General features: G+C 32.7%; 1 non-coding gene across 1 annotated transcript; it reads left to right on the top strand.

Moving 5' to 3' along the window:
- The first annotated feature begins 10,828 nt into the window (after window positions 1–10,828).
- Window positions 10,829–10,935, top strand: LOC128042660 (small nucleolar RNA R71). The gene has a single exon (XR_008198175.1). It is a non-coding gene; the product is annotated as a small nucleolar RNA R71 (small nucleolar RNA).
- The last annotated feature ends 8,537 nt before the right edge of the window (window positions 10,936–19,472 follow it).

A 19,472-nucleotide genomic window follows, 5' to 3' on the forward strand; every position in this document is an offset into this window, starting at 1 on the left:
CTTTTATTTTCTTGTGGCGAAATTAATTGTTTTGGACTATAATACCCTATCCAACTTTGCACTACTATACTAAAAGGCTTTACAATAAAGAGAAAAAAGAAGAGAAAAATCTGAGTGAAATGACCACTTTACCCTTGGGTGTTTCTTGGGATTAGATTTAGAATGTTATTTAATGAATAAATAAATACTAGTATGTGTTTCCGTTTTAAGTTTGGTAGAAGCTAAACAAAGCTCTCCACACCTGGTCTTTGTGCTCCAAATAAAAATTTCTACATTTCTATTTGCTTCTACTCTTCTAACTAACTTTGATGATCTTAGTAATTTTTTTAATTAGACGATAAGGTCCTTTTCATTTTTGGCACTTTCCTAATTCCATTAAAATTTATTTTGTGGTCAAAATAAGAATTTGAACAATTTTTTTTAAAAAAAGTTGTTTATATGGTTTGAAAACTACTATTCGACCAAAATATGGGGTAACCTCGAATTTTCGAAATTGTCATTTTATTTTGGTATCTTTTTTACCCTATAATTTTTACACGGATCTCAAACATTTAAATTTCTTAAATCATATATTTTGATACCCATTGATACGTGAGTGAATTAATTTGAGGTAAAAGTCAAATCAATATTTATTATGATTGATTATGATAATAGATTTGATATGATTATATGTTATAATTTCAAAAGAAAATTAGATTTTTTTCTAAAAGAATAAGACTCTCTCCATTTGGATTTTCAAACCAAGCTTTTATTTAATTATAAAATTAATTTTGTAATATTTTATATAATAAAAGGAAAACCAAGCTTTTATTTAATTATAAAATTAATTTTGTAATATTTTTATATAATAAAAGGAATTTATCAACTGGACAGAGGGATATGAGGGGTTTGTGAGTAGTTATTCAAGATAAAAGATGAAAAATGTGGAGTAATTTACAGTGAGTAGGGGTGAGTGTTTGACCAAATTGAGTCGAATGGAGTGAAAAGTTTTCGAGTTAATTGAGTTGACAAGTCTTATTTTATCATCCTAACTTAATTTGAAATTTTTAGAATCGATTCGAGTGAAATGAAATTCGAGTTGGGTCGAATTGAATCAAGTGAAATGGTAACGCTGATAGAGGGTTGCGCGCGGACCAAGATCGAGTTGCCAAGTCATGGAAAACTCCTATGAACACACTAAACGCTTGGATCTGAAACGAAACAGAAAATTAAGCTTAGAATCAATTAGATTTGAAACAAAAATACCCAAAAGAGTAAGGATCAACCAAGAATTGAAAACACTTATTAATAGGGATTCTTGGAAGCCAAGAACACGAAATTGAACTTCAAGAAAAGTCTCCAATTAGCCGAATTTGACAAGTAAACACAAAACAGAAAAATTAGACTCAACAGATCACGAAACCCCAAATTGAAGTAGAACTAGGTTTTGTGCGGCAAGAAAAAGAAGAATTATGAATCAAGAACGATTCTTGATGCCCAAGACTGGTGCCGAACATATTCTTGAAGATTGAAAGGGCTGGAAACGCAACAAGAGAGAATAAAACAATTTAATCAATGAATCGGCACAAGCAGAAAAATTAAAGAGGAATAAACAGCAAGAAAATAAAGAAAAAGTCCTAAGAAGCCTTGAAATCGAGAAAGATTTCACAACTCCCTTCAAACGGCTCTAATCTCCCCTCCAATGTAGGACAATGGCAAGAAGAAGGCTGAAGATGACTCCCATAAAGAAAAAGTCCTAAGAAGCCTTGAAATCAAGAAAGATTTCACAACTCCCTTCAAACGGCTCTAATCTCCCCTCCAATGTAAGACAATGGCAAGAAGAAGGTTGAAGATGGTTCCCACAATAAAAAAGATTGTTAAAACTACTTCTAAAAAAAACTCAAGAGAGAATTCTTGGAGAAAACTCAAAGAGAATTTTTCACTCAATAAAAAATCTGATTTCAATGTAATGTGTCAAAGGGTGGTCGACCAAGCCATATATATAGGCCTTCTAACTACTCTCCTAGTACTACTAAGAAAACTAAAAAAAAAAAACCTAATTGTTGACTTTTAAAGGGAAATTCGGCCAAGGCCTTTAAATGGGTCTCTTGGACTGAATGTTTACATAAAAATTTATTCATAAAGTCTAAAAATTAAAAACTAAGTATTTAAAGAATTAAAACTTAACAAATTGGGCCACTTTGACAATTTGGCCTGATTTTCAACTAAGTCTAGTTTAAACTTCTTAGTTGGGCTTGGAACATCTTATTCGGCCATATCTTCAAGAACTTGGGCTTGTAATCCGTTCTCTCCCGAAATTGGTTCGTTGATGCCGTAACTGAGATCTAATGCGCCTTAGCTGCAAGACTCAGTTTCTTGGACCAAGATTTCCAAGATTTGAAATCTTAATTTTCTTGATTCTTGAAATCGCTCAAAACAGCAAAATTGGACCAAGATTCAGTTTCTTGATTTTCTTGAAAACAAGAAAGTGAATCTTGATTTTCTTTTTTCATTATATACGCATCTAAGGCCTTGCTAATAAAGTCTTGAACGGTTCCATTTAGTTTCGTACGCATTTGCCTGGCCTTTGACCTCGTTATTGGGCCTTGTGGTAATTTGAGCTCATCACGTTCTTGAGCTTGAGTTGGGCCTTTGTGACTTGTATCAAACGCCCTCAACTCAATTTGATTAACCAGACTCAGATCTTGAGTGTTACCACACAAAAACGAGCAATAACTTAGTCTACTTATACAAATTTTAATCAAATTATAATGCCCTTAGTTACAACTTTCCAACTAAATTACAAAAGTCAACACATTTACAATACATGGCAACTAAGTTGCAAAATTATCAAATTTAACATCCTACTCTATTACAATTGTCCCCAAAAGTACGGGAATTCTAGGTAACATAGCAAGCTTTGAACTCGTCAACAACTCGCTCTATACGCATAATAACTCAATATGTCGCTTCTTGGTGTAGTCCTGACACTGTTCCTCCTGGCGCAGACCCACAACATCATGCTTACAACATAACACGCACATATAAGTTCATAAGAACTTAGCGAGGGTAACATCTTTTACCTGGGTCATATTTGTATACAAAAACCAATATTTTAGTCCGACAAACTCATCGTTCTTAACCCTTTAACTTTGTCTCTGGAGAATACTTCCTCAAATTCTATTCTCTTATACTCGTCTGTTATCGTACCTTACTTTAAGACTATTTCCTTCTCTTTATTGTCTTTGATACTTTATTTACACTTTTTAAATTTTTGAGCCATCACCTCATCGTGATTCAGGGAGAAGCACATACACAGGTAATAGGTACTTCCTTCGAATGTACAAAGGTTACATCTTTATTGTAACACTCCGGTTCTGACGGGTACAAGGTTTGGCACATAGTCCTAAGGTAGTATGATTGGCGGAGTAAGCTTCGCCCAAGTACATCTTTCGACGTATAGAGCAAGTGTGTACAATTATGTGGTTAAGTTAATAAAGATTCTTTGTTAGGTGGCCATATTAGTTGGAATAAGACCCGCGATCAAGTAAAATGATATCGAGAGTTTGAGTTCACACCAGGGTATGGTGCGCTCGATTAATTGTGGCGCTGTGCAAGTTAAGTTGCAAGGTAAGTTGGTTAGGAACCAACTGAATGTGAACCATAATAGTTAAAAGATAAGGGAATACTCAATTAGGTTTCTCAAAAGTTGTCGACTTTTGATAAGACAATTCAGTAATGATGTGACATTTGTCAAGTTCCAATAATGACTTAGATTATAATAATATATATTCAAGTTTGGGAAATGAGAGTTCTCTTCTTCCTTCTTCTAAAATAAGGTTATTTGAGCCTTGAGGAGCGAAGACATTCCTTTAAGCTGAAGTTGAGATACCAAAGTTTATTAGTGATTACTCCATGTCAGGTAAGTTTTATGACTCTACATGTTGTGCTATGAAAGAGTAGGTCTATAAGAGTGCATGAACAGTAAGATGAATAATTAAGGCTTAGTGTAAGAGTTATCTGGGTTTGTGATGATGGTAAAGGTTACGAATAAGTTTCAATAGTGTTCTTCTAATTTATACGCAGTGGTTGTTGCAGTTTCTTGTTGGATCTGGAGTTCAAGCTAATATTCATGGTTGTCAGGTGAGTCCCTAATCTAACTCCTGCTTGTATATCGTTTGTACTAGATATTTATGTAGAAATCGAATAAACTATGAAACTGACATCAGAAAAGTATAATATGAAAGTTATACTATTATATGAATGTTTGTTGGGTCTTGCATGTATAGTCCACAAGGAATCTGACAAGTTAAGTATGTGATAAGTATTCTAATGGTGAAGTATGATTGTATGAGCACAAATAGAATGTATGTGATGAGATGTGAGTTAGTTGGGTGTTGTTAATGGATCAAAGTATGAAATCTTAAATGGTGTCAATGCATGAAGAGTTGGTCAAGTGAGCATGTGTATATTCACCGTGGTGGAGTCTAAAAGGATTCGTCGGGACTTTAAACACAATCTCTAAAAGGAAAAGTCCATGGTCATGGCACCTTCTGAAAGGAACTAAAGGATGATGATTACCCAATAGGGTTCCTTGCATGTCCTAGGACGATGATAAACAAACCTCACATAATGTGAGTTTAGGAAAATCCATATCGCAAAAACATGATAGATAAGGAATGCCTTTGTAGTGCAATATGAAAAGAGTGCCTTTGTGGCACAATATGAAAAGAACATTTGTGATGCAATATTAAAAGAACACCTTTGTGGCACAATATAAAAGGAACACCTTTGCGGCAAACTCCGTAAGGAACATCTTCGTGGCGCGCTCTTAAGAATCACCTTAGTGGCGAACCATGAATAAAGAACCTATGTGGAAAATTCTAACATGAAAGCCTTTATGGTGGATTATGAATGAACGAACTCCGTGGTGAGTCTTACTAGAAGAACTTTTATGGTGCACTCCGAATGGGTTGCTTTGGTGGTGTGTTCTAAAAAGGCTTTCAGTAATGAATTATGAAGGACGTCCTTGTGGTGGGGTTTAGTGCTAAGTAATTGGCGTGCTCTGTATTGCCCTTAAACGTAAATAGTGAAATCAAAAGTACGAATTGTACATATGGACTATATAGTAAGGTATGCCACAAAAATTGTTCGAGTTAAATTAAAAAATTAAACATGTCAAATTAAAATCTTGTTACAGTATAACTAATTTCATATTAGAGCACATAAATTTGAAACCATATATATTTGAAATATTTTTCAAAGCAAAATAATAATAAAAATACTTTAGTATGATAAACTTGAATCATCAATTAACTTATTTAGGTCCCCAAAATTATTATTCTAGAAAATTTTTAATTTTCTTTATATATTTTTATATTTTTTGAAAGTTTAAATTTTTTTAAAAACATAAAATTTGAAAATTTTATAAATATTTTGAATTTTAAAAGTTTTTTAAATTTTTAAAATTATTTTGAATTATTTTGTAATTTTTGTTAAGAGAGGGACCAATTTGCTCATTTTCAAACTTGATAGAAACCAAAAGGGTATTTACACCAATCTATTATTTGAATTATTTGAGTTATTCGAATTGTAAAATTCAACTCGATTCAAACTCGAAACTCGAATAACTCGATTCGATTAACTCAAAATTCAAATTTTTTTACGAATTTTTCAAATCGAATCAAGTTTTGCTCACCTCTAATGGTGAGACGAAAGAGAAATACCCATTTGGTTTGCATAGTGTGATAACTCATTTATTATATAATTATTACATGAGTTTTAAATAATAAGGCATTTGCTAAACTTGATAAATAGTTAAGTTGGATGACTTTTTTTTTTTTTTGCTAATGGTGGGTGATAGCTTTCACTCATGCCGTATATGTTTTAAATATCACTCAAATTTTACTTAACTTTAATTATTTTTGTTTCAATTTTATCCTCACCAACTTTTTAATATTTTATGTTCTCGGTCAGTTGATTTTGTCGTTATACTTGTAATTTTTCAAAGCAGTTGATTAATAAAATATCTTTTATATAATTGTTCTCATTGGTTTTACATGAAAAATAAAATAAGTAAAACAAATATTAACTCACTGATTACATGATGTTTAACTAATAATAAGTTGCATCATAAGGATGTATTATGATGTAGGAAGACAACTTATATTAATAGGTAACTTAAATAGTTTGCGGATGAGGAATTAAAATGAGCAATTGATTTAATGAGTTATTATGTTTGTCTATTAAGTCCAATTGAAGAAATACATTATCTTGGGTATTAGAGCAAATGACTTCCCAAAAGATAGAGATATATGTGTGATTATCTAGGTTGACATTACATCGAATAGGACCCACGTTGAATTTATCCTAGATTTATTTATATATTTATTCACTTGTGACATTCATAATGTGACTTACCTCAAATCTGAATAAGTGACTAAGTATATGTATGTAACTCATATACTTTGATATATTGAAATTGGTTGGTACTAGAGTCGAAAATTGATATGTTGGGTATTTGACTTATGCATGACATGACTTCACCTACAATAGTGAAATTCATTACTTGAAGAGTAAATGATATCCTCTCATTGACATTGCATGGATTATGGAAAATGAACATGACCACAAGTTATTCGTCGGGGATGAGTGATTGCTGTTACTATTTGTTAGTAATAATCTTTTCTTCGTGGAAGATGCAATGATAACCATGAGATAGAATAGGATCATATTGGATAAATAAGTTTAATCCAAAGAGATTAAGGATATCCTATGAGGGTAACACACTAATGATAATAAGGTCATTGGACAAAGCATAAATAGACCTAAAAATCAATTTAGAAATAATTAAGGACTAATTTGAAATAAAACAAAAAATTTCAAAAAATTTGAAAATAGGGTTCACCCGGACGTGTGACAGAGCCCAAACCGTATGGCACAGGGACATAGCCGTGTGGTCAAATTGTGTAACTCAGGGTCATATGGTCGTGTCACTGATCGTGTGCCAGATCGTGTTCGGTTCAATGTAGGGTCACACGGCCGTGTGGTCAAGCCGTGTGGAAAATCCTGCACTTAAAATTAATAAGACACTCAACTGTGTGTGACACATGGGCGTGTGGAAGCCCGTGTCACATGCCATGTGTACCTAAAAGAAACCTCAAATCCAAGCCACATTCAAACACCATTTCTAAAGTACCAAGCCAGACCATTTGCAATCATTATCACCTATTCAAATCACATTCAAACCTGCCAAAATCACATTATAACATTTAGCCTAAATGCCTAGCCAGTACCGTACCCTCATTGGTACCGCAATTTAAACATCCAAACAAACACACACTCAAAAGTTACAAGTCATTACCTTAAAGACATACCAATTCTTCCATTTTGTCACAATCATTTACCATAACTCAAACTAATCACGTAAGGGAATTATCAATTGACCAAAAGCACTTCTAAACACAAATTTAGACCAAAGATGCAAAGCATATATATTTGGAATTATCAATCCAACTTATAGACAACATTTTTATAAACAAAATAACTTAAAGGCTCCTAGTATATGTAATTTATAACCCAATCATCACAATGACCAAATCTTCTACTGTGATCAATGATAGATAGTGTGAATGTGCTCCAACTTGATTCTAACCGATCAAGCTTTCTAATGATAAACAAGGAAATAAAACAACAGACATAAGCAAATCAAGGCTTAGTACACTCGTATATAACGAAAACTTAAACTTACTAAATTTGAACCATTTTTTACAATTCATGCATAATTTCATCAACAAGCTTATGAATTCATTCATTTCCTATACACACGACAAATCTTACAAGTTAGTGAGTTCATATATATACATGAAACTTAAGTATCCTATAGCAAAAACATACAAATAATCTATTTACCAATCAATTCTTCCTAACTCATATTCAAATGGTAAATCATATTCCATTTTAATGTACCATGTTCAATTTCTCTTTTCATTGTCTAATTCCATATAGCTAATGCATATATTCTTTCCATTTTACTCATAAGAACTTAAATCATATCATGGCATATAATTTTCATAATTAACAATTACAATTCAATTATCCGTCTCATGTTCATATTATATAACACATTTATCATCCGACACATATTACCTGATAAACAATTGTTCAAGGATGTCATAGTGTATTCTAGCCACTATCTTATTTATTTCCAACATGATGCCATAGTGTTTTTCAACTATGGTTTTATTTATTTTTATCATATTTCCATAATGTTTTTCAACTATGGTCTTATTCAATTTTGGTATAGTGCCATGTTGTCTTTCAACTATGGTCTTATTCGAGTTTGGTATAGTTCCGTATTGTCTTTCAACTATGGTATTATTCATTTTCGATATAGTGCCATAGTGTCTTTCAACTATGGTCTTATTCATTTCCAGTATAGTGTCATAGTTTCTTTCAACTATGGTCTTATTCATTTCCTGTATAGTGTCATAGTGTCTTTTAACTATGGTCTTATTCATTTTCGATATAGTTCCATAGTGTCTTTTAACTATGGTCTTATTCATTTTCGATATAGTGCCATGGTGTCCTTCAACTATGGTCTTACTCGTTTGATTCGTGATGCCATAGTATATTTTAGCTATGGTCTTACTCGTATTTCAACCAATGAACTTGATCATCACATATATATAATTACCAAAACAGCAATTAGATTAATTTAATTTAATTTACGAACTTACCTAAACAAAAACGGTTGCAAAGACAAAGCCAACACATATTCTATTACTTTAGCTTTTCCACGATTCAAATCTGATTAGGTCGTTTATTGATCTAAATAATATTTTTTGTTCAATTAATTCATTCAAACATATAAAATAATTAAATTCAAGCTTATAACCCTTGTAAATTTAAATTTACAAAAGTACCCCCAACATTTGACCCTTTTTACAATTTAGTCCCTAAAATCGAAACTTACAATTTAATCACATTTAAGCAAAACCTATGCTATTCTATTTCTATATAGTCCCTAATCAGCCCACATTTATCAAATTTTCACAATAATTCCATTTAATTTCACTACTTTCATACTCAAATCCTTAAACATTAAAATTACTAAAATTACTTTACAAAATATTCTTATTTATCAACCAAGCTTAATAATCTACCAAAAACTTCACAAACACCTCAAACCCATGAATGGAATAATCTAAAATGTTTAAAAATTTTACAAATTAGTCCCTAGGTTAGCTAGATTAACCTAAAACGATCACAAAAACATAAAATTCATCAAAAACGGGTGAAAAATACATACCATGCATGTGAAATAAACCTTCGTCGAAAGCTTGGTTTAAGCTTCCATGGAGTTTCAGCCTTCTCCCCAAAAAGGTGGCAAAAAGTTGGCTTTTTTGATCTTTTAATTTATGTTTTGATTTCATTTATTTATGTAATTACAAGTTTGCCCTTTACTATTTAATAAAATTTCATAAAACATATCACCTAAACCGTCCACTATCTAATAATTATGGATAAATTACCATATAAAGCCATTCAGTTATGTTTCTATGCTCAATTAACCCATAATAATCAATAGTGATAACTTTTACATCTTTTACGATTTAGTCCTTTTCTTTAATTAACAATCAAATCACTAAAATTTTCAGACTAAATTTTAATATACCTATATTGTAACTCCTTAAATATTTAATAAAAATATTTACAAGCACGGTCTAATGAAACGAGGTCCCAAAACTTTTTTTTCAAAACCACTTGACTTTAGGGACAAACCACTTGTACCTAACTATTTATTCCTTTATTAAAAATAATCAAATCAAAATTGAATATATTGCTACATTTTACTCATAAATATTAAATAATAATATTTATAGATTCACTTGTCAGATTTGTAGCCTCGAAACCACTATTTCCTACACCAATGAAAAATGGGCTGTTACAAGCGGTCTCTATTCACTTTTGTCGGTTACGAATTTGGTAGTGTGTATTCTCCGACCATCGGTTATGCTCTTTCTTTCTTTCTTCAACCCAATCACTTTTCACAAAAACTTCTAAATTCAACTTCTTTTTAGGCTCGACTAACCCTTTCACGCTTCGAACAGTGATTGCATGCACTTGCTCTTTTGGGTTGGTTTCAATGTTACTCGGTAAACTTTCTGGTTGCCTTTCTGAAACCAATTTAGCAAGCTAGCTAATTTGATTCTTGAGTCCTTGAATAGATGCTTGTTGATTCCTCAATGTTGTCTCAACGTTTTGGAATCTAGTTTCTGACACTAAAATAAATGTCAATAACATATCTTCCATATTCGGCTTCTTTTCTTACTGATAAGGTTGTTAAAAACCCAGAAGGGGTTGTGACCTTTTATTTCTTTGATCACCCCAAGAAAATTTTGGATGATTCCTCTATCCTGGATTATAATTATCGCTATAGGGGTTATTCCGAGGTCTAGAATTGTTACCCATAAAGTCGACTTGCTCATACTCCACGTTAGGACTGAAGGGTAAACATTTCGAATTGATCATCCCCGCTGCAATCACATCATACTACGTTACCGGATTCATCTGCTTAGCCATACTCAAACCATCAATTTTCTTACTCAGCGCTTCCACTTGACTTACCAACATAGCAGCTGCATCTATATTAAAAACATCGGCTGCCTTAGTAGACTTTATTCTCATAACTTGCCACTGATAGTTATTCAGTGCCATCTCCTCAATAAATTTTTGGGCTGCCTCAGATATCTTATTATTTAGTGTTCCACCAGTTACTGTATCAATTATTTGTCTAGTCAAGGGATTCAAATCGTTGTAAATTTTTTGAACTTGTAACCACAAAGTTAACCCATGATGAGGGCACCTTCTCGGAAGATCCTTAATTCTCTCACGTGCATCATATAATGTCTTAAGCTCCATTTGGGCAAAAGAAGAGATTTCATTCCTCAACTTAGTTGTTTTGGCTGGTGGAAAATATTTTAACAAGAACTTCTTAGTCATCTAATCCCAAGTCGTGATGAAACCCTATTAAGTGAATTCAACCCTTATTTCGCCTTGTTCCTCAACGAAAATAAGAACAACCATAAGCATATGTCATCCCCAGTAACATCATTAATATTGAATGTGTCGTAGATCTCTAGAAAGTTAGCTAAATGAGCATTCGGATATTCATCTTGTAACTCATCAAACTGAACATACTGTTGCACTATTTGAATTGTGTTTGGATTAATCTCAAATTTTTTTGCAACAACAGTTGGTCTAACGATACTCGATTTAGCCCCAATCAGAGTGGGCTTAGCATAGTCATACATAATCTAAGGAGCATGAGCTACAGGAGGTTGCTGATTACTAGGGTTATCATCCATGTCAACAGTAATGTCCTTTTGCTCTTAATCATCTATGAAAATCTGTTGACCTTACCTTGCTTCTCTAACTTCTTTTCGATTTCTATGAGCAATTTTTTTGATCTCACTATAAAAAATTAACAGTTCCAACGGTTGCCTCTAGTCATAAACTTGTAAGCACAGTAACAATTAAATTAAAAACAAAAATATTAAAATTAAATTAAAAATGGCTAAATTAATATAAATAAAGTTTTCCTAATATTCTAGTCCCCGGAAACAGCATTAAAAACTTGATGCGTCGTGAACAAACTAAAAATTCGACTAAGGCAAGTACACCTATCAATTAATAGTATAGCTACGGTAAGCAAAGATATCGTTCTCATGAAGATTAAAAGTACTAGTAATTACAATCTTTTTATTACTTAACTGAATAATTTGAGTGATTGATTAAAAACTAAAATTAGTTAACTAACGAACACAACAAAGAACAAATTAGGAAAATAATCGATTAACAACCAAGAAGCGAAACAATACCCAGGAAAGAATTCACCTAGATTTCATCTGTCACTATCAATTTAAATTACGCAATAACTTTACTTAGTAACTTGATCCATAAAATCTCTAGTTTTGCTAATATCTCTTTCGAGGGTAAGAGCAACTGATTCTAGGTTGATTAATTTAAATTTGTTTCTAATTAAAACCCCTATTATCGCATTAACTTATGCTATGGATTCCCCTATTAGATTTGACTCTAATCCAGCAGATTTATGTCGTCCTATTTTTAGGATTGCATGCAAATTCACTCAATTATGAAAGATTTACTCTTAAAAAATGTTTATTCCTCTTCTGATTTAAGCACGTCAAAGTTGGATCAATAGTCTAGAAATATTAAACCAATAATTAAGCAAAGTTGGATCAATAGTCTAGAAATATTAAACCAAGAATTAAACACACATAATTTAAAATAAGAAAGTAAGAATTTATTGCGTAACATAAAAATCAAACGACAGAATCTATCATAGGGTTCATCTCCCCTAGGTATTTAGAAAATTAGTTCATGATTGAAATTAAAACATCCTAGATACAATATAACCAAGAGAAATAAAGAAACTCATGATAATCTCTTAAGAAATCAACTAAGGATCTTCAATCTTGATAGAAATCTACTTCATAATCGGCTTCAATGGTATTTTTTTGAGTTTTTTCCTTGAATATTCTATAACGACTCTCTCCTATCTTCTTATTTTTGTCATATATACCCCTTAGAATGCCCAAAAAACCTAAAAAATTGTGTTTTTTGGCAGTTCAAAGTGCAAATTCGTGCAATCGACACAGCCTACCACATGGCCCTATGGTAGCCTATGTGGGTCACACAGTCGAGTGGCCAGGCCATGTGGAATGGGTCAACCTGTGTGGCTCTTGTAGGTTGCTCTGATTTTTTGGTTTTCACTTATTTTTCGCTCCTTTTACTCGCAAATGCTCTATTAAGCATAAAAACATGAATTAAAGGATTAATTGCATAAAATTCACAATGAACATCGAATAATCACCCAAAACGCATTACGAATGGGTTAAAATATGTTACTTTTAGCACTTATTAAACGTCACATACTGTCTTTCGACGTTGCGGCGAGGAGGATTTCACGTCAAGATGAGGACCCTTTTTTTGGTAAAATTTGGCCATTTGATACTTATTTCATGCCAAGCCAAACTAATGGCTCAAATGGTAGAAATTTTCCCATTTAAACATGCACCAAAACAAATTAAACACATACCAAAGCATCTATTTTCCCAACCACAAGATCATTCGAGTTATTTCACAAGAATTTGACATTTTGCTAAGCATAACAACCTGTGTATTCATCTACAATTCAAACATAGTTCATCATTCACATTTACCTTCCAAAGCTCAACCAAATCAGATTCAAAATATGCAATTCATGCTTCAACCTTCACTTGACATAATGCCAAAGTAAATACTTCTATACACAATACATGTACCATTTAAGTTAAACACAAATTAAGGTCCAAAATTGTCATAATTCAAGATAACATCTATACATAACAAGGCATATGCTCTTGCGTCATGTATGAAAGAATTTTAATATCAACTTGGTTAGACAAGAGCTTCCTTCATTACTTGAGACATGAAATCATTCAAAGTCCATGCCACATATTTGACTCAAAACAACTATCTCAGGGTACAAATATGAGCATGACATTGCTTATACATACATGCCACATAACCAAGTCCAGAACGAAATAAAAGACTACTGAATCATAAATTGGGTAGTGTGTGCTCTGAGTTAATCATCTATTTTGGTGTCAGTTATTAGGGTAAAACTCTTTTCTTTTACCACATTTTTTAAAATATGTAGAAGTTTATCATTACTATTATTTTCATTTGTTGTCATTATTTAAAGGATGCAATGTGTTCTTGAAAGATGAAGCCTTTAACTCCTGTTCGTGGACATGATTTTTACTTGTTAGTGCTTATTTAAACCAAAAATAAATCTCTTGATGGTTAGATTTACTTCACATGGGAACTATTATTATTCTTTGTAGTTTATTTTCATTTTTTTAAAATACACACATATTCAAATATACCTTAATGTAAACTTATTTGTGTTTCTTTTGACAAGTTTAGTTTCCTACATATAGCATTACAAAATTCAGTTGCTTTAATTTTATTTATAAAATAAAGTAACATTCTTACATTAATAAAATTAATGAGATTTTGTCAAAATTATTAGGATGTGATCTCGTTGGTTATTCTTAATGGCGGGATGTTCTTAAAATAAATTAAATAAACTAAAATTCATGTTTAAAAAATTTCAAATTTTAAAATCCAATTCACTCTATTAAATACATTCATGTTGATGTCAAAATTATACTATATATAACATTTAAATACTAAATTTGAACTTATAATTTTAGAAATTTAAAGATAATACATATTTTAACAAGATACCAATTTTAGGTGTTATGGATGTTATAATTATTTTCACACGTAACCAACCACCAAACTCAAACTTGTTTTACTTGATTTTCAAGCACAAATCAAAAAGGTAAATTTAGGCTTAAATTTCATTTTTATTTTTTAATTAGTCCTTTGGGTCATTTTTTTAATTAGGGAAATAGGTTGATTTTAGGATAGAGAAAGGGAAAGTGCGTCCAGCTGGGTGCGCATTCTGCACATGTGGCAAGAAAGCGCGCCTAGCTTGTCACGCTTTCCCTCAACGGTAAAAAACCAATGGCATTTTGAACGTTGTCGCACCAACGGTAAAAAAATTAATAGGGCCAATGGTAACTTTTTTACCCTATAAATACCCCCAAATTTCTTTTTTTTTTCATTCACATCCTTCTTTCAACTCTCTCAAAATCTTTCAATCTTTTTGTTTTAAATTTATCGATATTATCATTTAAAAATATTATTATTTTTAATTATCTCCTATTTTATTTGTGCGAATTAATTTCTCACGAATGATCGCCTCTCTAATTTGTTTCGACGAAAAGCATATTTCTGCCGCCCAAGCAGCAATGGTAAGATGAAATTTTAAATTTTGTTTATTTTTAACTATGTTAAATTTGATTAATTATTTTTTTATAATTTGAGATAATTTTTTTATGTTATAAATAGGTCGATCATCGTGTTTTGGAGGTGTTCATACATAATACAGGAAAGCCTCTTATCCCTCAAATTCGAGGTTACTTGTAAGAGGCTAGATTCTTGCACACGTCTCACATGCTCGGGGGCTACAAACTCGATCCTACACTAATCAGCGTTGGTGGAAAGATGGAGGCCCGAAATGCACACTTTCTACCTTCCATGTGGCGAGGTACAATCACACTCGAGGATGTAGTGTTACAACTCAGTCTACTGGCAAATGGGCCAATCGTCATGGGATCAGTGCACGTTCCCGGTAAAATGGCAAAGCAATGTTGGGGAAGGTCTCGAACACATTTGATGGTGGTCGAATATCGATCAACTGGTTGGAGGATAATTTTGAAGAGCTTCTTGAATACCCAACGGAGGAGGTTGTAGAACAATACACCCGAACATTCCTCATGAGGTTAATCGGGAGAATTTTGATGCCCGATAAACCTCGAGTGCACGTTAGGTGGCTACTACATCTAGTGGACTTCACCAAATGCGAAAAACTAAGTTAGGGATCTGTTATCTTGTCCACATTATACTGAGAGTTGTGTCATGCCACTTACCGAATGCGATGTCGATTGGTGGTTGCCTGCTCTTGCTGTAGTTGTGGGCCTTGTGACGACTACCATTTTTACATCCTAAAGTGACAGGCTGTAACACCCCTAACTCACTTACGACACCGGATTGGATTTTTAAGTATTATGAAAAATTTAACAACATTTGTCATTACATAAATTCTATATTTCTAAGTAAATATTAATAACAAATCACATCCAATTTAAGTCAAACATACTTTTACGGGCCTTAAATCGAGCTTACTAGGCCCTAATCATAATTTGGAAACCTTCCAGGGTCAATCTAAAATAAACCTAAAAAGTTAGGTAAAAGTTAAAAATTTTGGAAAACAGGGGTCACACGGCAGTGTGGCTAGGCCGTGTGACACAGGCTAGCCCATGTGGCCAAAACATGGTCATGTGTCTATCCCGCACTCCCGTATGGTAAATCCACATGCCTATGTCCCTAAACCGTCTAACTCACTGACTAGGACCACACAATTGTGTACCAGCCCATGTGTTCGCCCATGTGTGTACTCGAAAAAGAGTCGCACGACCGTTCACAGGCCGTGCCTCAAACTGTGTAACTCACTATTTTGGAACACGCGGCCGTGATGTAGGCCATGTGCTTGATCATGTGAAACCTGCACCTGAAACTCAAAAGGCAAACGGCCATGCAAACAGACCGTGTGTGTCACACGACCGTGTGTGTCACACGACCGTGTGACAACCTGTGTCTCAGGCCGAGTGTACCAAAATGTACCTTAAAAATCAAGTTTACCAATTATATTTTCTTGTGCCACAAGCATACCATTAACAAACCTATAAACCTATCTAATACTTACTTAAACAAGACCAAAACATGTCAAAATCACACATACACAACCTATTCTCATCAACCAACCAATATACCTTCATTGGTACCACATGTAATTGTACAATCAACCCAATCATCAACAAATTCAATATATCAACCATTTCAAATTATATTTGCTTAACATATCATATTTACATGCATAAACACCAAAACATCAAACATACCGTACCAATATCAAAATGACAATTTCTAACTTACTAGTTCGACTACATTATATCATAGTACTACAAGACCCCTTTTTAATTACATGTCACTTTTAACCAACTTCAAAACAAAACACAGAATGACTACCAAGGTATGGATGATAGTGTGTGAGCTCCCAAGTTGGTCCAATGATGCTACGGTTCCAAGAGTCCTACAAAATAAAATCAACTTAATAAGCTTAATATAGCTTAGTAAGTTTAGAAATTAACCTAATTACTTCACAGCTTAATCCAAAGTTTAATAAAACATCAATAGACTAAACAACTTGATTTACCGACACAAATCCTACTAGATGCTAAGCCTGTACAACATTGGCACGAAACCTGCTAGGCACTAAGCCTGAATAACACCGGAATGAAGCCTACTAGGCATTAAGCTTGAATAACACCAGCATGAAGCCTACTAGGCACTAAGCCTGAATAACACCCAATTTGGATACATGTTACAATTCAAAGTTCAATAACAATACTAAATAGAACTAAAAGATTAAATCCTTAACGAGGAATTTAATATAACCATGTATATACATAAAACGAACTTACCTCAATTCCTATGATTTCAAAAGCGAAATTGAAGATTAGTCCAAGACTTTAGCTTTTCCTTGATTTTTGTCTGGTTGTTGTTTGTCTTGATCTAAATAATAAATTAACTTAATTAAATGTTTCCAACAACTTCAAATATTAGATTCAAACCTATATTTCGTATTTAATATGAATTTTCAACATTACTCCCAAACATTTTAGCTTTTAAACAATTTAGTCCCAGATTTCGAAATTAACAAAAATACCATTTTTACTCTCTAGACATACTAACCGAACTTTCTAGGGACCCATAACAGCCCATTTAAATCATCAATTCACAATGTTACCATGAAAATTTACTATTTCATAAATAAGTCCCTAAATCACATAACTACTGAAAAATTACTTAACAAAACTTGTATATTTAACAACTCAATTTAATAATATATTATCTAAATTCAAAACACATTCAAACCCTAATATGGAAAGTCCCTAAACTTTTAACAACTTAACAAATTAATCCTTGGGCTAAGTAAACTAAGTTGAAATGAACTCAAAAATGTAAAAATCATCCAAAAATAAAGTTCAAACACATACCATGCACTAAATTTTTGCTTAACCGAAACTCCCTCTACTTACAACAATGGCATTTCGGTTTGGTAAAGAAAAATAAGGAAGATGACACACTTTATTTTTTTCTAATTGTTTAATTTAACTATTAACTTACAAAATGACTTTTAAAAATAATTATAAATACATTAAAACCTATCCATGAACCTCCACTTGCAATAGTCATTGAACAATTATAAATTAAGTCCAATAATTTACCTATTAAGAGCTAATTGATCCATTTAAATAAAAAGAAGCCAACTTTTGTTCCTTTTTCAAATTAATCCTTTTTACTTAATTACTATCTAAACAATTAATTTATAATTGAACAATTATATATTAAGTCCAAGAATTTACCTATTAAGAGCTAATTGATCCATTTAAATAAAAAGAAGCCAACTTTTGTTCCTTTTTCAAATTAATCCTTTTACTTAATTACTATCTAAACAATTAAATTTCTTAACCAAAATTTAATACGACTTTAATGTAACCCTATCAACATTAAATAAACATTAAAATTTGGGCTCACTAGTCAGAATTTTGGTTCTGACACCACTGAAAACGGGCTATTATACCGACCCATACGTGTTCCCATTGGTGACGCGGTAAAAATTTTAAATTTATTAATAAATGCATAGTTTATATAGTAAATGTTTTTATTTATTATATATTTCGACTAACATATCGCTCTTACAGGTGGAACCATGGCCCAAATTACGTGGGATTGTTGGAGGAGATCAAAGATTTTAGGCTACTGTTAGATCAATGCTTCGAAGTCGATGTTAGTTATTTACTTTTTAGAACTATATTAATTATGCAATTATTAGTAAAAAATCGTACGTAACGATATTTGCAATTATTTTTTCAGTTTGAATCGATGTCGTACAGCAACGTTGATATCATATATTGCATCCCACCGGAAGTGTTTGTAAATCGAGATATCTGGGACGCGAAGGTGTCGTTGATAGTGTACGTGACAGTGAAAATGCACGAATCAGACCAAGTGTTGCAGTAGCTCGGGTGTTGAATCAGACCACGCTTTCAGCTGGGCATACTTTCTCTAACATTTTTCTTCTACCAAACATTAAAAGTGTCTAACGCTTCATCTTTTTCGGCCACTTTAACCACATTTTCTTATTCCAAACATCCGTTCTCCACCTGAGATCCCTCTTGTGTCCACCTCGGTCTCAGCCATCGGATAAGAATAAAAGGTCAAAGATACTGACTGCTTGGAAATAGAGAAAAAAATTACATTGATTACACCGAAAGTCTCTAGAGTTTTTCCGTATGATTATGGCCTCAATCTTATGTATGGGATATATAATGCATCGTTTGTGGGTATCCAAAAAGCTTGAACTCCTGACCGCATAATGACCGTCACTTGGCCCCCCCAATTATACTCGAACCCGTGACCGCAACATGCTGCCGAATGGGACCTCCACCTAGACTTCAACCCCTGATCATATCAAGCATTATTACCTCGAAACTAGATTTCCCCACGACGGGTTTCTGAGGTGATGGTACTATCCCGCCATGACATATGAAATGTATGTGTTTTGAGGCGCATTATCACATCTCCAACCTTTCAAATCTACCTATGAACTTCCGTGGTTTCAGTCAAAAACCCTAAACCTTTTCAAATAACCTAAAACCATAAACTTTAAACCTAAATCCCAAAACCCTAAATTTTAAGGACAATACAAACCCTAACCCTGGGAGAGT

This window comes from Gossypium raimondii, chromosome 7, assembly GCF_025698545.1.
Source record: "Gossypium raimondii isolate GPD5lz chromosome 7, ASM2569854v1, whole genome shotgun sequence".
Taxonomy (NCBI): domain Eukaryota; kingdom Viridiplantae; phylum Streptophyta; class Magnoliopsida; order Malvales; family Malvaceae; genus Gossypium; species Gossypium raimondii.